Genomic DNA, 7,853 nt, shown 5'->3' with positions numbered 1-7,853 from the left:
TCAGCTTCATTGCTCTCCAGGAGTTTTTCTCTGTCTCTGTCTCTCTTTCTCTCTCTCTCTTGTCTCTCTCCCCTCTCTCTCTGTCTCTCTCCTCTTTGTCTCTGTCTCTGTCTCTGTTTCTTTCTCTGTCTCATTCTCCATGTCTCTCTGTGTCTCTCTCTTTGTCTCTGAATCTCTCTCTCTGTCTCTCTCTCTGTATGTCTCTGTGTTTCTCTCATTCTCTGTCTCTATCTCTTTTTCTCTCTCTTTATCTATCATCTTATGTCTCTGTTTTTCTCTTTGTTTCACTTACTGTCTTTGTTTCTTTAACTCTATCATTGTCTTTTTGTCTATTTCTCTATCTTCTCACTTTCTGCCCTCTCTCTCTGTCTTTGCCCCTCAGTCTGTCTCTGTCTCTATCATTGTCTTTTTGTCTCTGTTTCTTTTCCTTCCCTTTCCCCCCCTCTCTTTCAGTCTCCATATTTCTGCCTCCCTCTCCCCCGCCTCTTTCTTTCTCTGTCTCTGTGTCTCTTTAATACCAGGGAAGAAGAGAGAGAAGAGTTTCACAGACAAATGTCCAGGATGTTTAAATTTCAGGGCTCAGAATATAGACTAAAGCATATTTTTTTATTCAAAAATGAGATTGTAGTATTGTCTGCTGGGGAAGAAACCTGCTGTACAATTTTGCAGAGGAATGAAATTCAGGTTGATACCATGTACTCAACTATTGAGGTACCAAATGTAGTGACTCAAATGCCACCTCTTCCAGTAAGTCTTCCCTGATCTCCAAGTAGAGGTGATCTCTCTTACTCTTCTACGATGCTTCTTCTCAGAGGCAATTGACCAGAGACAAGGGTCAAAAAACACACATAATGAGAACCACATGCCCTGTGGACAAAGGGACTAGCAAACATACTAGGATGGAGAAAGTGGGATTGTAGACTTTGCATTAGAAGATGCAGTGGAGAGAGAACCCTGGATTTGGAGTCAGGACGATTTGAGTTGAAATCCTGAGGCACTTACTAGCTTGGACAAGTCATTAAGCTTCTCAGCCTCAGTTTCCTCATTGGTAAAATGGGAATAATAATAGCATGTACTTCCTAGCATTGTTGTGAAGATCAATTAAAATAACTAAGGTAAAGTACTTGGTAAACTTAACAGCGCTAGAGAAATGTTAGCTCTTATTGTTATAAAAATTATTGTCATTGTTGATAAGGAGATACCTTAGAGTCCAGCTTCCTCTTTTTACAATCGATGAAACTGAAACTCAAGGAAAGGAAGGGAAACATTGCCCAGTCACATGGATAACAAATGGCAGGATCAAGTTTGGAACCCAGGTTCTCTGATCCCAAATTCTCTATTCTTTTCACTGTCACATATAGCTGTGATGCAGTTAAGGAGGATAATCTGAATGAGAGAGAATCTGCAAAGCAGGAAGAGCAGCAGAACTAAAAAGGTGTAATTAAGGGGCCAGTTAGATGGTGGAATGGATAGAGCACTAGTCTTGGAGTCAGAAGGACCTGAATTCACTTTGGACACTTAATACCTACTAGCTGTGTGACTCTGAAAGTCACTTAATCCCAATTGCTTTGAAAAAAAAAGAATTAAATTGGGATAAACTTCTACATTTTAGTTTAACAATCATTTACCTATGTAGGAGATGGAACAGAAATGAACTCAATGAGAGTGTGGTGAAAGTGACCTAGGGAAGTGGCATGGGTTGAAAGAATCTCAAGAGTCATAGTAGAATGGGACCTCTTTGAGGGCAGGCACTTTCATCTTTGTCTTTGGATTCCCAACCTACCACAGTGCTTTGCATGTAGAAGGAACTTAATAAATAATAATACTTAGCATTTTACATGGTGCTTTAGGATTTATAAAGCTCTTTACATATAATAACCAAATTGATCCTTACAATAACTCTGAGAAGTAGGTGCTATTATTATCTCTGTTTTACAAGTCAGGAAATTAAGACTGGCAGAGGTTGACTTGCCAAGGAAGGATTTAGGGCTGGATTTGAGCTCAGAAAGCAGCTAAGTGGCTCAGTCCTGCAGTCTGGAGACCCTGAGTTCAAATCCGACAGTGTCCAAGCCCAAAGTTAGGTAGACTCCTCTTTCTGAGTTTGAATCCAGCCTCATACTTATTGACTGTACAACCCTAGACAAGTCACTTACCCTGTTTGTCTCAGTTTCCTAACTGTTAAATGAGCTGGAGAAGGAAATGGCAAAGCACTCTAAGATCTCTGCCAAGAAAATCCCAGATAGAGTCGCATGCCATTGATACTGACTGGACCACCATAAATGGAGTTCAGGTCTTCCTGACTCCAAGTTTTAAGACCTATCTACTTTGCCACCTCATTGTTGAATTTATTAAATTGAATCATGTGACATGGGGTGAAGGTGATGGTATCAAAAGCTGATTAAATCAGCCCAAATCGAGAAGGATACTCTCCAAAAGCTGGGGCTGCCTGTCTTCTGGTCTCTCCAGACTGTAACAGGAGTGTTGTTTTCATTCTGGATGTCACAGCTTAGGAAGGGGATTGATGAGCTAGAGAACATTTTGTATGACTGGGATGATGAGGGGACTGAAATAATTCCATATTGGGAAGAATTAAAAGAACTGGGGCTAGAAATGGGGCTGGAGGGAGAGGACTTAGGGAATGCTTGCTAGCTATCTTCAAGAAGTTGGAGATCTGACCTAAGGAAGAGAGATTTGATTTCTTATGCTGGATCCCTAAAGGGAAGAATAAGAAGCATGAAAGTGGGAGAGTGGGGAGGAGTTTCAGCAGAACAGATTTTGGCCCAAGAAAAATTTCTTAACAAATAGTGCTGTGGGAAAATGCAATGAGCTGCATTTCAAGATGTTGAGTTCCCCATCAGTAAAGGTATTCAAGAAGAGATTAGATGACTCCTTGTTGGGGGATCTTGAAGGGGATATTTTTGTTTCAGATATAGGTTGGACTGGGTGGCCTTAATGCTTATTTGACGCTGAAAGGAGGTATAAGGTGATGAGAAGCAGCTTGTTGCCATGTAGAAGGGACAGGTGGACTGATATGGTCATCTGCAATCTATGAGAACTGTGGGATGTGCTTCCGATTGCTGCTACTAACTTGACTGCTAATCTCAACTCAAGAGAGGTAAGAGAAATAGGTTTTACTGATGATGTTTTGTCTTTTTAGTCAGTTCTTCTTTGGTAAGGGCAGGAAGCTCATCAGTAGTTCTTGATGCAGATACTATTACAGGTCCTGCCTGCCCTCCACCCCTAACAAAAAAGGTTTCTGGAGTCTGAGGATGCTGGAAGACTGTTTGTGAGGGTAATAATAGAGGGGCTTCCATCCAAGTACAGTGCGGGTTAGGTACCTTCTGGTAGGGGGTGCCGTAAGAAAATCGTTCAGCACTTATAACTGTAGGCAACTAAGTGGCACATACAGTAGGTTGAGTGCAAGATGTAGAGTCCAGAGGTCACGAGGACCTAGATTAAAATTCCCCCTCAGACATTTACTAGCTACATGGTCTTGGAGAAGTCACTTAACTCTGTTTGTCTCAGTTTCCTCATCTGTCAAATGGGCTGGAGAAGGAATTGACAAACCAATCTAGTATCTCTGCCAAGGAAACCCCAAATAGGGTCACAAAGAGTTGGATATGACTGAAAGGACCGAACAATTAGCAACAACAACAACAGCAACACAGTGGATAGATAAATGGACTTGGAGATAGGAAAACTTTGGCAAGTCACAAAATCTCTTGCAGTCTTAGTTTCTTCATCTATAAAACTGGAGCATCAATAGGACCTACTTCCCAGGTTTATTGTGAGGATCAAATGAGATGACATTTGTAAAGCACTTTGTATACTTTAAAGCCTGGAGTCAGGAAGGCTCATCTTTCTGAGTGCAAATGTGGCCTTAAATACTTTCTAGCTGTGTGATCCTTCACAAGTCACTTAATCCTGTCTGCCTCAGTTTCCTCATCTATAAAATAAGCTGGAGAAAGAAATGGCAAAGCACCAAATATATTTGCTACGAAAACCTCCAATGGGGGGTTATTCACACATTACCTTATTCACAAAGAGTCATTCACAACATTACCTTAAAGTACTATATAAACGCTAAATATTATTATTATTATATCCTGATTATTGATATATATGTTTTATGTACTCTTTTAGATAATCAGTGAGGAAAATGACTGAACAACATAACTAGTCTCACTGCCTCAAATCTTTCCCTGCTCCAATCTATATTCTCCCCAGGTGATGGTGGTTTTCCTAAAGTACAAGTCCCACCATCTTTTCTCCCTCCTCACCTCTTAATTCTATTCTATACATATTCAATAAACATGCTTCCTAAGGGGAAAATTCTTTCATCTTTAGCTCATCTTTTTAAATTTCTTTTTCCCTAAGTTTTATATTGACCATAATTAGTTTGGTAATACATTACATAACTTATAAATAATTAAATATTCACATAATGGAGGTGTGCTCTAAAATGTTTTACTGATAGAGTTCATGAACAAAAGAGTTTGGAGACCGCTGTTCTCCTGGGAGGACATGATATGTAAACAGATAATTATATACATGATAATTTGAGTTGGGACAGAGCATTAACAACTAATTAGGGGATCAGAGATGTGTTCCTGTAGGGGATAGCATATTAGTTGAGGCTTGAAGGAACACTGGGATTCTTAAGAACTACGGAGGAGAAGAGGGAACATATCCTTAGCATGATGCAAGCCACTTAATCTTTGTCTACCTCTGTTTTCTCAAATTTAAAATGGAGATGATATTAGCATCCTATCACCCACATTTTTGGAAAGATCAAAAAAGATAATATTTGTAAAACACTTAGTGTGGTTGTTGGCACGTAGTAGGAGCTTAATAAATCTGTAGATTTATTTTCATCTACCATTTAGGTATTTAACAAATACTTGTCAGATTAGATTGAGGGAAAGAACTTGATCTTTTTCATTTTATTTTGGTAATCTACAGAGCCTTGCACAAGGAGGTATTTCAAAATTTGGATGAATGAGTGAATGAATGAATGAATGAGTCAATTTTGTCAAGACTTTGGCCAGCTGAGGCTCCTGGGCTTGTGTGGGAAGAGCTACAGCACACAGAATGGAGGCCAGAATGAACCTGAAGTTGTGAATGAGGGGGTGTAATCAGGAGCCCAGAAATTCTAAGAGGACACAGAAATATGGGAGAGGGGATGGAGAGCCATAAAGGTAGTTAGAAAATCCAGTTCAAGTCTGATGGGGACCTTTTTAATCTCTAGGGCAACTGTCATTTCTTTTCAGTTCATCTATTCTCCCCTTGACAACTTGATACTTTAGTAGCAGTTCTGAAACCAGACTTTCTTTCCTTCTATCTATTCTTTCAACCTGTGCCTGAAAAATCTTCTTAAAAATTCTTAGGGGCATCAGTCCCCATGGACTACTGAATAAAACATCAACAGCTGAGTTTGGCATTCAAGGCCCTTTGTAATCCAGTTCTAATCTATCTTTTCAGCCTTACCTCTCACAAACCTTTACCTAATGCACTGGCCAAATTGACCTCCTTCATCTTCTTATTGTAACTTGCCTGCTATTCCTTTTGGGGTTTTTGTTTCTGCCTGCTTTAGTCCTAGAAAGCAATCTCTTCCCTTCTCCCTCCCTCCCTCCTTCCCTCCCTATCTTTCTATCTTTCAATATCTTTTCCTTTCTTCAAGGACCAATACTCCACAAAGGCCACCTTAGGAAAAACTGATCTTTCCTGCCTGAAAGTTAAATTAGTGTGCCTCCATTGTATCAGACTTGGAAGAGAACACAGACATCTTCTAATCAAACCATTTTGCTTTTTGTTCAGTTATTTTTCAATCTCATCCAACTCTTTGTGACCCCATTTGGAGTTTCCTTGGCAAAGATACTAGAGTGTTTGCCATTTCCTTCTCCAGCTTATTTTACAGATGAGGAAACTGAGGCACACAGGGTTAAGGGACTGGCCGAGGATCACATAGTAAGATGTATCTGAGACCAGATTTGAACTCAGGAAGATGAATCTAGGTCCAGTGCCTATCCACTGTGACATCTAGCTACCCTCTTGTTTTACAGAGGAGTAAACTGAGATCAGGAGCTCATTACACTGGACCTGGGAGGGATATCAGAGGCCATGTAGTCTAGTCCCTTTATTTTAAAAAAGGGGAAACTGAGGTCCAGAGATTAGTAAGCTACTTAAAGCCAAACAGGCCATTGGCATGAGAGGTTGAACCCAGAGTTTCTGCCTCCAAGTCAGTGCTCTTTACTCTGTATCTCTTCACCTCCAAGCTGCCAGTGATTATACAGATAATTAGTGGCAAAGCTGGGATTTGAACTCATGTTCTCTGATTGAAAATCCAGAACTTCCCATTATACCTCTCTTATCTCCTCCTCCCTTGTGCCATAAAGTTCTGTACCTTATTACAGAATCACCGTATTGTATACACTGTGTATATAATCTGTGATTACAGACTCACAGCATCTGAGAGGTGAAGGGACCTCTGAGGCTGTCTAGTGTAACTATACATGGACAGGAATCCCTTCAACAGTACTTTCAATGGGGGCTCATCCAACCCTTCACTGAGGAGGAACTAGCTTCCTTCTAAGGCGATTCCGCTTTTAGATGATTTCTCCTTCCCTCTATTAAACCTTCAACTTCTTGAAAGCAGGGCCTGTGTCTTTTTTTCATCCACGGGCCTCATCAAAGGTTCCCTGCATGTAGTAATAAATGTTTGTTGAGTTAAACTGAACTGGGAAGCCAAAGGAGTTATGCAGGTGCTGTCGGACACTTGTCTGTGCTTGGCTAGCCTTCAGAGCTCAGAATTCTCCCAAATGCAGTCATTCTTTCTCAGCTGCTGTCTCTTAAAGAGATAATTTGTGTGAAGGCTGGGCTTGGGCCTGACAGACTCACTGTAGGGATGCTGAACCATCTCAAGCAGCCTCAAGGGTTGGCTAGGGCCCGACCACTCTGCTGAAGGCAGAAGCTGAGACAAAGGCAGCAGCAGTTTACCTAAGCATAAACATTCCAGGCTGGGCAGGTGGGCTTCCTGGGACGGTCTGAGGCTTGAGTGGGTAGTGATTTGTAGGATTTACAGAAAGAGCATTGTGTGCTTACAAATGGGGCCATTACTAGTGATGTTCCATCTTCAGTAAATTGTGCAATAATGAACGCATAAGACATCAGGGGTTCCTATCATGCTGCTATCGGCTTAGAGAGGAGCTGCTGTGCTTTTATGGAAGATGGGAAAGGTGTGTGCTGGGGATGAGGGAGCCTTAGGAAAAAGAGGAGTTAGGTTAACTTCAGGAGCCTCGGGTCCCAGATCTGATTATACTGATGACGTTTGCTGAACAGGAGTAAAAGGTCATCATCAGAGAAGTATAGGATGGGGAGGAGGAGGGATGCTGTGGGAATAACTGGAGTGCTCCTTTGGTAATCTCAAAGAGGTTGGAAAAAAGCAGGGAGGCTCTCCAGGACACTGGGGGGAGACAAGGTAAGGAAATGAGCATTTATATAGCACCTACTATGTGCCAGGCACTTGTGCTAAATGCTTTACAAATACTGATCTTCACAACAATTCTGAGAGATAGGTGCTAAATCCCCATTTTACAATTGAGGAAACAGAGCAAAGCAAAAATTAAATGTCTTGCCCTGGATCATACAGCTGGTAAATGACTGAGGTTGGTTTTGAAGTCGGGTCTTTCTAACTCTAGGCTCAGTGCTCTAGGCACTATTCTACCTAGCAGCCTCAGCTAGACCTGGGACAATATTAGTCCCATGGGATGGGAAGGTGTGGGTGATCTGTGGTTTGAATTATTGGAGAAAACTTCCAAATTATGAGCTCACAGGTCACACATCGAGGCATTTCA

The sequence above is a fragment of the Antechinus flavipes genome, chromosome 3, assembly GCF_016432865.1.
Source record: "Antechinus flavipes isolate AdamAnt ecotype Samford, QLD, Australia chromosome 3, AdamAnt_v2, whole genome shotgun sequence".
Classification (NCBI taxonomy): domain Eukaryota; kingdom Metazoa; phylum Chordata; class Mammalia; order Dasyuromorphia; family Dasyuridae; genus Antechinus; species Antechinus flavipes.
Note: the sequence above shows the minus strand (reverse complement) of the source record.